Raw genomic sequence first — 15,724 nt, 5'->3', positions numbered from 1 at the left:
TCAAAGGCCCTAGTTCCCCATGTCTGCAAAGAAAGACTGAATGGAATGACAAGTGGAACACCATCAAGTCACTGAACTTCTCCCCTTCCCATTCCCAACAGGCATCCCTTTGCTCTCCTCCTGACCCTCCACTTCCAAGTACCCACACTAAGAAGAGGTGATGCCCATCCACTTCTACAACAAGCTAATACTCAGTTACAGTATTAGCACCAACAAATATTTATCCAGCACCTACCATATGTCAGGCATTCTTCTAAGCACTGTGAGGGGCCAGGACCAGGGCTGAAGACACAAGTCGGACTCTAAAGTAATGCAAACTTCAAAAAGCCCCACAGACCAGGAACAGAATGCAGGCCATGCTCCCCCTAGTGGCATGCTGGAGTTCACAGAGGTTCTTTAGAGCCTTGTCCTCTGGGGGAAGGGACACAGTAAGGGCCCCATTATGGGAGAACCAGAATCCCTGCTTGGGTGCTGTGACAGGTATAAGCTCTCTGCACTAGGCAGAGCAAGAGGACAGCTGAATCCCCCTGCTGCCCCTGCACAGCTGGATTCAGACCAATCCTGTTTGACCTTTCCCAAATGATAGGGCTCTTACAACCTCACGTGTTCTAGGATCTGTTGAGTGGCATGCATGCATACCTATGCCAGAAATCTGGGAGATACCCTTGCATATTCCCACCTCCCCCTCTCCATATCCAATCCATTTACCAATTCCAAACATTTCTTTTTCCAAAATGTATCCGTCCATTTTTCTGCACCTCCACCGCCACCCTAGTCCCGTCTTAATGACTGAAAAATGTCCGGATTGCCCCAGCTTTCACTCTTGCCCTCACAGCTCCATTCTCCATGCAGCTGTCTGAATCACCCTTTTATATCAGATCATGTCATTTCCTCCTTAACACACTTCAGTGTCTTCCCACTGCACTTTAGATGAAATCTTGATTCTTACCAGGACCTAGAAGGCCCTGTGATCCTTCTCCAGCCTCCTCTCAGCACATTTCCTGCCCTCCACCTGAGTGTGTCAGCTACAAGGGCCAGATTTTCCCCAAGCTGTTCCCCTTTGCCTGTGTCACTCCCCATGTGCCAAACTGGCTCTTACCTTGCCTCAACCAGGACTCTCACCTCCTCAGAGAAGTCTTCCACAATCCTCCAATCTAAATGAGGATTTATCCTTCATAGCACTCACCATCATCTCTAACCAAAATATATCCATCCTTTTCATAATGTCAGTTTTCCCCAATGAGTTCCTTTAGGAGCAGGAACCTTGACTGTTTTTGCCGCCATATTCCCTGCATTTAGTATGGGGCCCAGATCCCAGCTGGCACTCAATTAATGTCTGCTGAATGAATGCAAAAAAAAAAAAACACACACACACACATTTCATCCTGTCCTACAGGAAGAAGAAACTTAGAACAGCTATTTCATGTCACTCATTGTTTCTTTTCATAGGCTTACAAACTATAATTACATCCCCTTTTCTTATGTGCCTTGCCTGTGGGCTCAACCAAAAATTCCTGTAAAGTCTCCCTGTGGTTTGTTTCCCAGAAATTTCCTCGTAAGGTCACTCTTCTAGGGACGCGCTCCAGGGTTTTATAGCCTCTCCCATTACCCATTACAGGCACTCCTCCACCAGTATCATTGCCAAACCAAGCGGGATGCAGGAATGGCCCAACTCCCATACATGAGAAGGTTCTCTCAGGTCAGCAGCATTCAGGGACAAAAACGCTTTCTCTTATGTCTACTGTGCAGGTCACCGTACTTGCAAGAAATACATTTTCCCTAAAAAAAATCATCTTATGTTTTATAATTTGGAGTATAAAAGGTTTGAAAAAAATGTTTTTTTCATTACTAAATATTTGTATATGTATACATACACATTCATACATATATATATACATTTATACATATATATATACATATATGTGTATATATATATATATATATATATATATATATATATAACTACTATTTGAGGGGAAAATAAGGAAAGCCTAAATAACAGTAACAGCAGTGTGACTAAACCCCCTCATGAGATACATTAGCACCGAAATCTGAAATCCTTTCTGGCTTCATCTGCTGCCCATGCTTCCCCTGCTGCCCACACCCATCTACTGGCACAACAACCACACACCACCTATGCCCTTAACACTGTGTTTTTCCTCTCCTACAGCCCCTCCCCAGTGCTCATGCTGTTACCTTTATCCGCCTCCCTACCTCCGCCTCTACGACAAGCAAAATCTTACTGCTTTCAAGGCCCAACTCCGTTATCACTTCCCCTGAGAAATATTTCCTGATCTCTTGGCAGAATCTGTTTGCTTAGTCTGCAATCCCACAACAGTTTGAAGATGCCTTCATCATGATATTTATATCACTTTATCACTGTCACTTGTACCCCTGTATCCCCCACAGTTGTGAGCCCCATGAGGTCTACCAACTTTATTATCTCATTCACAGTGGGCAATCTATTCATGTAATAGATTGATCCTTGAAAAAGACTTTTTAAAAAATAAATACAGAAGCTGTCTCCTCCATAAGATGAGGGAATTTGAGTGTATAGACTTACACTGTACCAAGAGTATATGTGTGTGTGTGTGTGTATGTGTGTATATATATATGTTTGTGTGTATATATATGTGTATATATACGTGTGTATATATATATGTGTGTGTGTATATATATGTGTATATATGTGTGTGTATATATATATATATATATATACACATATATATATGTATATATATATATATGATTAGATTCTAGATTTAGTTCCTAGAAGAGTTTATAGTATTTTCTTATCTCTTTAAAAACAACTGAAATTCCAAACCTGAAAACACAGGAGCAAAGTAAATCTTTTAAAGTCACTCCTTACTTTGGGATCAAAGGAATTCAAGAAAAGTAAGCTGTTGTTGGATACCAGAATGCCTAAAAGATGCCGTGTACTTCAGAAGCCTCCCAGTGCCCACCAGACTGGAGTCTAGCAGCATCTCCACCGAAGACAGCTAGTTCTACCCAAGTAACAGGGAAATCAGGCACGTATCCTGACCATTTCTATACTGGGCTCTGGCCGCCATGTGAGCAGGCAGACTTACACAAGAGCCCTTTAGGGCTTTCCAGTTTTCCTTTTCTACCTCTGAGTGGCAATGTGGTTTAGAAGGGAAAAATTAAAAATTCAGAGAGGGAAAGAAGGAGTCAGCAGGCTGGAGCCCAGGTCCTGGTTTCCAGGGTGGTAAGATCTTGAGCAAAACCCTGCCCCCACTGAAAAGCCTCTGCTTTTCCCTGCGTATAACAAGAGGGCAATTGGGCTGTTTGAACTAGCTGTTCTCTAAGGGTCCTTCCAGCTTGAATTTTCTCTTGCAGTCACCCAGTCCAACTGTTCTGTCCTAGTCACCTAGTCCCAGTGCTTTCTGAAGAGTCCAGAGCAGCAAGAAGACTTCTTGTTTCAGGGGCTACAGAGTCTCCATCTAACTCTTTCAGCAGAGCCCCTGATCTGGGGCTCTGGAGTCATCTGCCTGGTATCAGACAGAAGACTGTCCCCCCAAACAGGGCAGGCTTTCCTGGAGGAGAAGATGGAAGATTCAGGCTTCTTGACTACGGAAAGCTAGAGAGAGAATAAAGATACTAAACACCAGATGCGGATATTTGGAAATGGCCTGGGAAGTGCCTGGAAGGAGACTGAGGCTCCCAGGGACTTACTCCTGGCCATCAGTCTGAGACAAAGCCGCTTTTACAAAGCAGAAGAATTGGCAATATCTTAGTTCTCTTGAAAGATAATCTGCCTACTACAAATCAAGCAGTCTCTTCTACCAGCACCTTTGAAGCAACAAAATAAATGTCTCCCTCCAGATGGCAACCCCAGCCTCCTCTGCCTCTGTCAGGAGGCACATCCAGCAGGACCTCCAGGCCACTACTACACATACTCTGCTTGCACAGCCTTCCTGGGAAAACAGAGAAAGAGCCATCCTGTATTCAAATCCTGCCGTTTTATGGCAGGATATTCTCTGGGGTCCTTACTCCTACCTTAATCCCACCTGCCTCCCACCCATCTCCTACCCTCCCACCCAACACTAAGACTCTGAAGTAAAAGAGTGTGGGATTCAGCCTGTAATTATCCTGGATCCCACCGCCCTGTGGTGAAGTGGCTACTAGACGTCTTCATGCTGGGTTGAGCACACTTTCCTTTGGTCTGTCAGCCTTCTAGCCTTAGTTTACTTCTATTCAGCTCCCAACCCTCAATATGAAACTCACAATTCAGATCCCCAGAGCACAAGATACACAGTGGCTTGATCCAGTCTCTTGGAGTATCTGTCACAATGCTCATATACGGGCTAATTTCCTAGAATCTCTCAAATCCACAGACTTCTGACTACTGTCCCTTGCCAAGTCTGAGCATTTTAACACTGGGCCACATAAACACAGTCTGGGGCCAGGAAAGACTGGACAGGCAATATACCAGACCCCCTCTAAAAGCACCATTTTACCTTTCCAGAATGTGCTTCTCATGCTTACTTGGCTTAGAACTCTGAGCTCAACCAAGATCTTAACCTGTCATGACTGAAGCTTCAAGATGGGGGAGATAGAGCACAAAGTGGGGGGAAGGGAGATGGTGGAATAAGAAGACTGTGGACTCAAATGGCTTCTCCATGATATAACCAAGAAAATACCTGGAGCCTGAAAAAGAAAAGTGCCCCTCAGAATAAGATCTGGGTAAAGCTGTAGGAAATGTGGGCCCAGACTGTGTCATCTCCTCCATGCTGTCTCCCCTGATTTTCCCTGCCTGGACTGGATTCTCTACTCACAGCGCCTATACTCCTTGAAACAAACAGTCTAAGTACTAACAGTTGTTAGCTGTGCTCACTGCCTTGTATTTTAGTGTACCAAGGCTATTCAACTTAATTCTCCTACTAGCCTATAATATTCTTCAGGGCAAGAACTACTTGAATTCTTAACTCTGAATTCTAGTTTAGGACTCTGTCCCAAGCACAATTATTACATTTTTAATATATGAACTAATAAAACCAACCAACTAATCAACCTTAATAAGGGATCAACAATATCAGCCCAAAACCTAAACCATTTGGTGCTTAGCACCTCAGAGTGGTCCAGAGTTTCCAAGGTATGGTGTGTATACAGATGATTGTAAGTGGTATATGGACAAACATTTTAAAAACGTTTAATACTTTTGTATTTGTCTTAGTGTGCATAAGAAAAAACACAACCAGCTATCATTTTCACTGATCTCATTGATTAGACCAATGCTAAAAAAAAATAAATAAATAAAAAAGGTACAGTTAACCCATGAACAACATGGGGGTTAGGGTGCTGGCCCCCTGTGCACTTAAAAATCTGCATGTAACTTTTGACTTCCCCACTACTTAACTACTAATAGCCTACTGCACACTGGAAGCCTTACTGATAACATAAACCATCATTAATACCTATTTTGTATGTTATATGTATTATATACTATGTTCTTACAATAAAGCAAGCTAGAGAAAAGAAAATGCTATTAAGAAAACCATAAGGGAGAGAGAATACATCTACAGTACTACACTGTATTTATAAAACAAAATCCAAGCATAAGTGCACCTTCTGCACCTTCACTGTTCAAACCCATGTTGTTTAAAGGTCAATTGTATATATTTTGTGTTTGCTTTTAATTTTGTTTGCTAAAGTTAGTGGATAGAAGTTTAAAGAGAAATAGCAGACTTGCACAGCTTCACAGTATCTTTATCATTACAAAGGCAGAAATACAAAAACTTGACAATGAAGAAACCCAGCAGACATTATCTTTACCAAGTGATCAAAGTTAACATTACTATTAATAAGTCATACTGACATCATGTAGCCCTGACATGATGCAGTAAGAAGGGCATTTCATTTCTGTGGCATTCCTCCCCAAAATTCATAACCTCAGTCTAATAATGAGAAAACATCAAACAAACCTGACTTGAGGGACATCCTATAAAATACCTGGCTACCACTCCTTAAAAGTCTCAAGGTCATAAAAGACAAGGACAGAGTGCAGAACTGTCAGAGACTGGAAGAGACTAAAAAGACACAATACATAAATGTAATGTGGGAACCTGGATTAGATCCTGGAATAAAAACTAATGGAATCCAAATTAAGTCTACAGTTTACACTACACTACTATTAACTTCTTAGTTGATAATTGTACCATAGTTATAAAAGGGTAAGGGAACTTGTATTGTCTCTACAACTTTTCTGTAAGTTTACAATTATTTAAAAATAAAAAGCTCTAAAAAAGCCAACTTAAAGATCAGTAAATAAAAGTATATATGGTACAAATCATAAAAATTGGTAAGAATGGCTCCAGTTTGAGAAACAGTAAGAGCAGTCACCCCTTGCATCCCACATCCAAGAAAAGCTCCCCCCAGAATGAGAGTAGTGGCTCTAGAGGAATATTTAGTATAGGGGCGCCTGGGTGGCTCAGTCAGTTGAGCATCCAACTTTGGGTCAGGTCATGACCTCATGATTTGTGGGTTCGAGCCCCACATCAGGCTTTATGCTGACAGCGTGGCACCTGCTTTGGACTCTCTGTCTCCCTCTCTCTGCCCTTCCCCAACTCATGTGCTCTCTCTCAAAAATAAATAAACATAAAAAAAAAGAATATTTAGTATAATAGAGAAGTGTTCACTTTATATTACTTTGAGAAAAGTAACAAATTATCCCATTTAATTAAAAAGTATATAACACATTGGGGCACCTGGGTGGCTCAGTTGGTTAGGCACCTGACTCTTGATTTTGGCTTAGGTCACAATCTCACAGTCATGAGATCGAGCCCAGCATCCAGCTCTGTGATGACATCTCTCTCTCTCTCTCCCTCTCTCTCTGCCCCTCCCCTTCCCTACTTGTGCTCTCTCTCTCTCAAAATCAATATTTAAATGTATATATATATATACACATATATATATATATGAATATATATAAATATATATATAAAACATTTATAATGCATAGAAAATGTGTTAAAATAAAAATAACCTATACTAAATAAAATACAGACAGCATTTATTAAAGAGTAAATGGGACAAAGATTTTAGAAAAGTAACTTGGCTACATTAATTAAAATGTTCATATCCTTTGGCTCAGTATTCTCGCTTCTAGGAAGTTACCCTAAAAAAAAAAAAAAACATTCTGTAGGGGCACCTGGGTGGCTCAGTAGGTTGGGCGTACAACTTCGGCTCAGGTCATGATCTCACTGTTCCCAAGTTTGAGCCCTGCACTGGGCTCTGTGCTGACAGCTCAGAGCCTGGAGCCTGTTTCAGATTCTGTGTCTTCCTCTCTGTCCCTGCCCCTCCCCCAGCTCATGCTCTGTCTCTGTCTCTCTCTCTCTCTCTCTCAAAAATAAATAAACATTAAAAAAAAAACATTCTGTAGTATGAGGGGGAAAAATGCCTATTCCCAGTATTATTTATAACAATGAAAAATTAGCAACAACCTCAATGTCAATCATTACTAGATTGGTAAATTTCAAGTATGCTTTGACCAGCATCCAGAGTAAAAACTACAAATATAACATAGTATGTACATATGTGAGAGGGCATGTGTGTGTGTATAAAACTGAACCAAAAAGTTTTCTCAGAACAGTACTTATCTTTACCATGTGTGATGCTCTCTGCTATTTTCTATCGTAATCTATTTCATTAAGAAAACAAACAGAGCTTGTACAGCCCCCGCTAAATGATTTTCCAACCCACTAGTGATGACCTGCAGTCTGCGAAACACTACACTGGACTATTGTGCAGCATTAAAAGAGACGACCACAGTCCACAAGCTGCTACCAGCAACTGGCTCTAGGGAAAGAGAAGAGAAAGCCAGGGCAAGACTCACTTTTCTCTGTACATCTTTTTGTACCTTTTGAACCTATATGTATTACTTTTACACGTGTTACATGTATCACTTAGTTGGGAATTAACTTTAAGTGATGACTGTGAGGACTTTAACAGCATCAGACAATGCTAACTATGCAAAACAGAGCTGTAACTACATTAATAAAAACACATGCAAGTGAAAAAGGAAATAATGCCAAAACAATAAACACAATTTTTTTTTCCTTTTTACTAAGTTTGAAATACTTTAGAATATTTTACTTCTACAATTTAACATACATATTTATTTTCTTAAATTAAAACAATTATTGGGGCACCTGGGTGGCTCAGTCCATAAGCATCTGACTTTGGCTCAGGTCATGATCTCACAGTTCATGGGTTTGAGCCCCACATTGGGCTCTGTGCTGACACCTCAGAGCCTGGAGCCTGCTTGGGATTCTGTCTCCCTCTCTCTTGCCCCTCCCCCGTCCCCCCCCCCTCAAAAATAAATAAACATTAAAAAAAGACTTTTTTTTTAAATTAAGACAATTATTATTAAAGGCACATAGGAGATTTTAAAACTAATGGTAATGTTTTCTTTATTAAGCTGGGTTGTAAGTACATGAATATTCACATTTATTTTTTAATTTTTTTTAAGTTTATTTACTTTGAGAGAGACAGAGGCAATGCAAGTGGGGGAGGGGCAGAGAGAGAAGGAGAGCTAGAGAATCCCAAGCAGCATAGAGTCCAACATGGGACTCAAACCCACGAAACACGAAATCATGTTCTGAGCTGAAACCAAGAGTCAGACTCAAATGACTGAGCCACCCAGGTACCCCATGAATATTCACATTTAAACTGGACATATAAAAAAAGTACTGTCTATATTTTTAATAATATTTTTAAACGAAAGATTTCAGAAGTGGCCCCCCTTGCCAGGCCAGCCTCTCCTTACTTTCAAACTCAGTAAGACACTCCAACAAAGTACTGGGATAGGATTTAAAACAGTCAGTCAATTGGATACTTTCTATCTTTGTACAAAGGTTCTGACATGGAACATACCACCACTATGGCTTCTAGAGCTTTCCATTCAGAACCTGGTAATGGACTAACTTCACCGTCCCATTCACACTCAGGATTCTCTTTTCTGAGTTATTCTGCTTTCACTCCTTCCTCCACCAAGCTATTGTTCATCCCTTCGTATTTGTAATAACATATAAGCTTTTCTGAGCAAAGAGATCATTTCTTATCAGTCTTTGAATTTTCAACAGACTATAATGCGGTGTTTTTTTTACATATAGGAAGTACTCAGTAAGTATTTATTAAATAAGTAATATCACAGGCAAAACTCCAGAACAAAGATAAGTGAAAAGTGGAAAGGACATAGAGAAGGAAGTACCAGTCGCTAGAGATTACACACAAATCATACTAAAACACATTATTACTTTCATTGAATAAAGTTAATATAAAATTATTGTAGAGAATAAAGGAGACATTACATGTAAAACACACAGTGATAGAAATCAAGTGGTCTATAAATAACAACTTGGGGTTTAAAAAGTAATATGCACACATATTTCCATGACACATATTTGTATATGATATATATGATATATCACAAAAATAAACACATACATATGCACACACATATATCAAAAAATGCCGGGGGGCGCCTGGGTGGCGCAGTCGGTTAAGCGTCCGACTTCAGCCAGGTCACGATCTCGCGGTCCGTGAGTTCGAGCCCCGCGTCAGGCTCTGGGCTGATGGCTCGGAGCCTGGAGCCTGTTTCCGATTCTGTGTCTCCCTCTCTCTCTGCCCCTCCCCCGTTCATGCTCTGTCTCTCTCTGTCCCAAAAATAAATAAAAAACGTTGAAAAAAAAATTAAAAAAAAAAAAAAATGCCGGGAGCACAATTTATCTGGATTTCAGAAAAACTTCCCTTGATCTTAAGGATAAAACAGAAATATACTGGCAGCTGGATGGTCTGGTAAGTCAGGACAGCTGGGGCCAAACTGTGCTGCAATATGGATCAACTAAGAAGAAGCACTCTGGAACTCCTAGAAGTTTGGCCACTTCCCATCTGTTCTAGATCCTACCATTGTCACCCTTTTTATCAATGACTTGGGGAAGACATGCTTATCTGAAATGCCTCTGACAACCTAAATAGGAGGGATAATTTATATACTAGAGAGAATCAGAATAAAGGCCTTAACAAACTGGAACCATAGGTTAAAAATAACAAGATGAAATTTTAAAAGGACAAAAGACATTGTTTTATACTTAAGTTTAGGGGAAAAAACTGCGTAACAACACAGGATGAAGATGGTATAAGTGAAGATTTGAGAAATGATTCAATAGGAGTCAACTGATGAGTCCATGTGATTTTTAGATTCACTGACTGAAATACAGAGCCCAGATCAAATGAGGTCCACATCTTACTCTGCTCCATTTGCATTAGAACAATCGTGCATCCAGGGGACACACACCCTATGTGCAGACTCAGGGGTAAATGGAGTCTTAATAACTATCTCAGGCAAGTATACTGAAGGGAGAAAAATCAAGTCTATGGAGCCTCTTAAGCTGAGAAATAAGATAACATGTCTGGTTCGTGAGGCTCTTAAGTCCTCCTGCAGAACAGGAAGATACCACTTTTATCCCTATGGAGTCATCTCCGGGGAACTGGTGGCTAGATGAGATAAAGAAAGCTCACATAAAGAAGGGCCAGCTGAGCCCTGCGTGATCTGCCCTTTGTCATTCCTGCTACTCACCCTGGAACCTCCCATTTGGGGCTCTGACCACCCAGGCTTTAGTAAGGACACAGAGAAGCTCAAGAATCTCAACAATTCTTAACCATCATCTCCCCAAACCATGGTTCATCATGATCAGAATTACAAAGTGATATTTTTAACCAGCAGAGTGAATTCTCGTGGACCTTTAGCCTTCTATACTAAGGTGTCATCTAATAGTTATTGGAGAGTAAGGACTCGGGTTTGACTACTGTAACTGAAACATTAGACAGTAGGAATGCAGCATTTCAGCTCCATCAGGCATTGCTGGGAAATATACATGCCAGCTTATCTCCCAAAATGGAAAACTATGATACTTCTTCTAAATACTCAGGAAGAATCAGCAAGAGAGAGAAGAGCAGCGGCCCCTCAAAACCTAGTTCTTATCCTAGAAACATGGAAGGCGGCCCTGGTCTACAGATGAGGGTCACATTAAATAAACTTCAACATCCTATAGTACAAAATGTCATTTTTTTAAACCATTCTCTTTTTTCCAAAGAATACAAACCTAGAAGTTTCTAGAATGATTAGCTCCTTCCATAACAATACATGTACTAGGTGTATCCCACTTTTATGTAAAATAGAGCTAGGTGGCTTTCGTATACAAAGAGGTGCTTCCAAATGTTCTTCACTCAGGGGTGCCTGGATGGCTCAGTCAGCTAAGCATCCAACTCTCGATTTTTGGCTCACATCATGATCTCAGGGTCATGAGATTGAGCCCCATCTGAGCTGACAGAGAGGAGCCTGCTTGGGATTCTCTCTTCCCCTCTATTGTTCACACACTTGCTCACTCTCTCCCCCAAAATAAATAAATAAACTTAAAAAAATAATGTTCTTCTACTGAGAGGTCAACATAGAAGAACCTATGCAATAGGGGAACAAATTAGGCCCCAGGTTGTAAGGAAGGGAAGAGAGGTGAGATGATGAGGGGGAAAATAGAGGAAAGTAAAGGGAGAGGAGAAAGTAGTTGAAGATCCTGAAGGACAGAAACAGGAGGAAGCTTGTTTGGAAGTCTGAGAATAGCATACTTGGGGGAATTCCTGCGCATTACTCCCAAGGATGTCAAGGAACATATCTGAGTACAACTTAGCCTCTTGAAGGAAAGAAAGAATTCAGAAAGTCTATTATTCCCTCAGCGTCAGGATTCCTTATGCTGGGTTAACATGATTACCCAAAGTCCATGTAACTGGTTGGCTAACACTGCTAAATGACTGGGAGGAGAGGGGAAGAGTACAAAAAACAAAGGTTCAGGGACCACTGTCCCTGGCACAGCAGATGCCAGCACAAGGCTTCTTTCTCAAGAGCTGTAGGCCTCCAAAGGCTGTATCTCAGAGACACTGGCTCTCTTCAAACCTGAGCAAGCACAGGAAGTCAACCATTTGAGAGTCCTCAAGGTGATGAAAGATTGCAGCCACTCATGTCAATGCAGATAACATCTGTGCTCAGTCATGCATGGGACACATCTCTTCCAAGGAAAAGGCCTACCGGAGCTGAAGAGAGGTAAATCTACTTGGGAACAGTTTACCAAGAAGATGAGGCTTGACTCTATGTCCTCCCAAGAGAGTTACGACTGCTGATTAAATTATTGTTCCTTTTCAGATTCAGACTGTGTCCAAACACGGCTAGCAGAAGCACAGCCAGCAGCCAATCTCAGAGAAGAGAGCTACAAATGTGTGACAGGCAAACAAAAAGGCTCTACTTGGGATTTGGAGGTTTGCAAAATGCTTCTGAGGACACCAAAAGTGACTCTCATCTTTACTTTTCTTTTTTCAACTGTGACCTCTCTTTCTGCTCTCTCTCTCCTGCTGTATGGGCAATGGGAATGGACAAGGAGGGATGATCAGGAGCTATTTTAACAGAAACCAAGAACTTGGGGGATGCAGGATGACTGACTATGGAGGTAAGGAAGTGCCCAGAATGACTCCTGGATTCTGGCTGTGATCACTGGGCGCCAGTCACCACATCAGGAGGTACAGACAAAGCAGGATATTCCAAGGTGCTTTGCTGTAGTCATGTCTGAGTTCAAACCAAGAGGTGAAGTCACTCCAACACAGGAAGTTGTTGAGAGAACAAGATGGACAAGAGTATAAAGGACAGAGATGGAGGATGGGGGACAAGACAAGAAAAACAGTGAAGGAGAAAGAATAAAAGAGGAATGGAAGGAGAGAGGGAAGGGAGTGGAGGAAAAGTATGTGTCTGTGTGTGTGTGTGTGTGTGTGTGTGTGCGTGTGTGTCTTGTGTTTCAAGAGGAGGTGGGGAAAAGTGGATAATATAAAAAGAGCCATAAATGTAACTCTGCAAATACTGAGTTCTTGGCTGCTGATTATCACTGGCTATAGTCCACTAACAGCAGAGTTGTGTCCTCCTCAGTGGTTAGGTTCTGCGGTCAGCACATAAGGTGAAAATCATATGGAGCAAATTAACTCTAGAAACTCCCTTAGAAAAGACCACACTGGAAACCAGCCAGTCTCCCAGGAAACCCAATTCAGTACCTTTCATATACATTTTTTTGTACACTCTTAAGAATCTCAGAACTAGAAGGACCCAAAGAATCCATCTTCTTGTCTAGTAATTCTCAAAAAAAAAAAAAAAAAAAAAAAAAAAATTCTCAGAGCTGGTCTGAATGCCTCTGAGTAAGCTTCATTTTGATCAGAAATTAGTAATCACCTAATGTCACCCAACTAGACAGGACTTTTCCGTGATCCCATGCTCCTTCCTCCATGTACTCTTCTCTTAAAATTCCCTTAGGAGATGGCAGGCTGAGACTGGAGGTCCAGTTTTACCACTAAATAGCTGTGTGAAACGGGAGCAGCAGCTTCCCCTTTATAATCCCCACCTGGAAAATGAAGCGAGACTAGATGAACTGTAAAGAACCCAGACAACTCTGAGATACTTACTGAATGAAAAAATGCTCTGAAAAGTGCAAAGCATTTCATAAACACAAGTTACCAGTAACAGTCCACTCTGATAGGGCAGACATTTTGACATCTTCTGTCTTTCCCTCAACTTCATCCCTAACATCCCATGTCTGGGTCCAACTTCCTCTGCTTCTAAATATTCTCTAGGGTTTTACCCCCTTCTTCTCTCTTCCTGTTGCTGATGTCCCACACTCTTTAGCAGGTCTCCTTATTGCCAATCTTTGTCCTCTCCAAAATTACTCTACTTTTTTCTACAAGAGTGATTTCTACAAACTCTCATCGCCACTGCTTCACTTCCCATCTCCTATGCACCAAAGCAGAAGTCCCAGGGTTCAAATTCCCAGCTCTGCTCCACCAGACCCATCACTCCCAAGGCAGATCATCAGTGACCCTAACCATGTCACATTCTATGTTTTTGCTCTTCTCCACATCCACAACACTTCCCACTTCTCCTTTGCTTATATAAAGTCCATCTAACTTTCAAAGACCAGGAAAGATTCTGCCTCCTCCAACAAAGCTTTCCTATAGTTTTAAGACACAACTTTCTCATTTCTGAAGTATAAATATATTCAGTTAGTAACTAAACACAGTTAAGATCTTTGATATCCTGTTTAATAAATTTTGTCTCTCCTAGAGATTATAGGTTCCCTCAGGCAACAAACAAGCATTATACAATATTTGCATCAAAATGCTGGTTAGGCTGAAAAATTCGGCAAGTACTTGACAACTGCCTGATGGCTGCAAAGCAGTATCTTGGTTTTCTCTCCTGCCCTGACCATTCACAGGATACGCTGGAGGTAGAGGAGGGGGAAAGGGAAGGGGTGGAATCAATACCCTACCAACTCCTGAAGTACCTTCCCACCTTTTCTTTCCTGCTTTCACCCACTCTGTTTGGGGTGGAAAGGCCCTATTGATCATCACAGATTCAGATTAACCTCTTCTCTAAGAATGAGCCTGAGCACACCACGGCAGTGTGCACAGTTATATTTAGCTCCATTCTTAATGTCCTGATCAGTCTATGTGATGGCAGCAGCTGCTCACAATCCCTGACAGTGATGGGAAAATAAAGGGAAGAGAGAGACACAGAGGGATGAAGAGCCAAGACTAGCAATAATTCTGTAATACACATTTCAGATTTGGGCCCTTGAGGTAGGTCTGCTTCAAAAAAAAATTTTTTTTAACGTTTATTCATTTTTGAGAGACAGAGAGACAGAGTGCAAGTGGGGGAGGGGCGGAGAGAGAGGGAGACACAGAATCTGAAGCAGGCTCCAGGCTCTGAGCTGTCAGCACAGAGCCTGATGCGGGGCTCAAACTCATGGAACGCGAGATCATGACCCACGCTGAAGTCAGACGCTTAACCAACTGAGCCACCCAGGAGGCCCTCAGGTAGGCCTGCTTCAGATGAAGCCCCATCAGTTCTCAAACCCCAAAGAGCCAGGCATCCATGAGAAGTTTCTGTAACCTGCCAGGGTACAGACACCTCTACAAGCTGTGCCAGCCAGGACTGGCAGCTACAAAGATGCTTCTTCTCATCCTTAGGGAGCCAGCAAACTGGGAGGTGGAGACTCTGGCTGGCCAACCCACTCTCAGACCCACTGCCTCTGCCTCAGAACACTCTAGGCCAGGACCTCTGGCAGACAAGAATTACACAGGTATAATACAAATGCAGAGTGGAGAGGGCTATCGCAGGACCAGCTCTATTCACAGAGGAAGGCATTCATGGCCATCATACTCAAGGTATTCAGCAATGCAAGCACAACGGAGATGCCCACCTCCCCACTACCATGGGCCTCCAGCTACTCTAAAACACAGCTCTGCAAAAATTCCCAGCTTCCATGTTCTCCACAGCCAGCTTGCTCCATTCCCTCTCCAGATTTACTACCCTTTCCTATTCATTAGCAGTGTTCACTCCCACCCTCCACTTCCAGCCATCACACACACACACACACACACACACACACACACACACACACAATCCCTTGGGTGGTATTTGGGCAAGAAGCCTCTCTCTTTCAGGCTTATCTTTTGCCCAGCATGTTCATTCTTCTTAATGCTCTCTTGGGCCCTTGTTACTTTACAGGAGCTGATGATGGTGCCCTCCGTTAAGATTTTAAACCAGGTGAAAGTGGCACTTGCCTTTAAGGAGGAGATGCCAACATAAACCATTCACAGTGTGAACATACCCAGCCTG

At 42.0% G+C, this 15,724-nt stretch overlaps 1 protein-coding gene across 9 annotated transcripts in view; it reads right to left on the bottom strand.

Moving 5' to 3' along the window:
* DENND2B (DENN domain containing 2B) overlaps positions 1-15,724 on the bottom strand; it is a 178,302-nt gene that overhangs the window by 109,636 nt on the left and 52,942 nt on the right. The window lies entirely within an intron of this gene.

Source organism: Panthera uncia, chromosome D1, assembly GCF_023721935.1.
Source record: "Panthera uncia isolate 11264 chromosome D1, Puncia_PCG_1.0, whole genome shotgun sequence".
Lineage (NCBI taxonomy): Eukaryota > Metazoa > Chordata > Mammalia > Carnivora > Felidae > Panthera > Panthera uncia.
This window is presented reverse-complemented; position numbering and strand designations above follow the sequence as displayed.